At 41.3% G+C, this 1,439-nt stretch overlaps 1 protein-coding gene across 1 annotated transcript in view; it reads left to right on the top strand.

Annotated features, from left to right (window-relative positions):
- The window catches only part of LOC104982384 (solute carrier family 23 member 2-like), a gene marked incomplete at its 3' end in the record, with an annotated part of 70,690 nt that overhangs the window by 67,881 nt on the left and 1,370 nt on the right, over nucleotides 1-1,439 (top strand). The window lies entirely within an intron of this gene.

A 1,439-nucleotide genomic window follows, 5' to 3' on the forward strand; every position in this document is an offset into this window, starting at 1 on the left:
GCTTGCCATTCCCAACTGGGTGAACAAGAACCCAGAGAGGCTCCACACAGGTGATTCTCCATCCTCTAGACTGTGACCATTCCAGGAGCAGAGCCGGTGGGGCCCTCGGTTGCTGGGAATTCCTGTCACTTCTTTTAAATTAACTATAGTCACCATGTTGTACATTACATCGCCATTACTTATTTCCAGTTTTGTTGAGATATAACTGGCATACATCACTGTATGATTCCAGGTATACAGCATAAAGTTTTGATGTACATCCATTGTGAAATGATTACCAAAATAAGTCTAGTTAACACCCATCATCTCACATGGATACAATAAAAAGAAGTGGGGGAAAAAAGAAAAACATTTCTCCTTGTAGTGAGAACTCTTAGGGTTTATTCTGTTAAGAACTGTATGGTTAACATACAGCAGCATTAACCATAGTTTTCATGTTGTACATTACACTGCTCATCCTTATCTCATAACCGGAAGTGTGTACCTTTTGATCACCTTCCTCCAGCACCTCCTTCTCCCACTTCCCGCTTCTGGTAACTGCAAATCTGATCTCTTTTTCTGAGTTTTTATCGTTTTTTTAAGAGTCTACATATAATAAGTGAGATCATACCTATTTGTTTTTCTCTCTCTGATTTATTTCACCGCACAGTGCCCTCAAGGTCTATACATGTTGTGTAAATAGCGACATTTCATTCTTTTCCTTATGGCTGGATAATATCCATTGTAAACATACACATTTTCTTTAGTTGCTCATCCACTGATGAACACTTAGGTTGTTTCGATATCTTGGCTGTTGTAAATAATGCTACTGTGAATGTGGCTGTGCATATGTCTTGTTGAGTTGGTGTTTTCATTTTCTTTGAATAAATACCCAGAAGTGGAATTGTTGGGTCATTATGATGGACAGGGAGGCCTGGCGTGCTGCAATTCATGGGGGTGCAAAGAGTCAGACACGACTGAGTGACTGAACTGAACTGAATGGTAGTTCTATTTTTAATTTTTTAAGGAACATCCATACTGTTTTCCATATGGCTGCATTAATTTACAGTCCCATCAATGATGCATAAGGGTTTCTATTTTTCCACACCCTTGCCAACACTTCTCAGTTCTTTTTGGGAAAAGCATCCTCACAGGTGTGAGATGACTATCTCACTGTGGTTTTGATTTTCATTTCCCTGCTGTCAGTGATGCTGATCACCTTTCATGTACTCGTTGGTCATCTGGACATCTTCTTTGGCAAAGTCTCTGTCAAGATCCTCTGCCCATTTTGTAATCCCTGTCACTTTTGCCTCCACTGTAGGGATTCTTCAGCTGGACCAAGTCATCCAGGTGCTGCTGACCACGGGCATGTTTGTTGGTGGATTTCTGGGATTCCTGTTGGACAACACCATCCCTGGTAGGGCTCATCTCTGCCCTGTAAGCTGGCAGTTTGGGTAGAC

The sequence above is a fragment of the Bison bison genome, unplaced genomic scaffold (genome assembly GCF_000754665.1).
Source record: "Bison bison bison isolate TAMUID 2011002044 unplaced genomic scaffold, Bison_UMD1.0 scf7180017864530, whole genome shotgun sequence".
Lineage (NCBI taxonomy): Eukaryota > Metazoa > Chordata > Mammalia > Artiodactyla > Bovidae > Bison > Bison bison.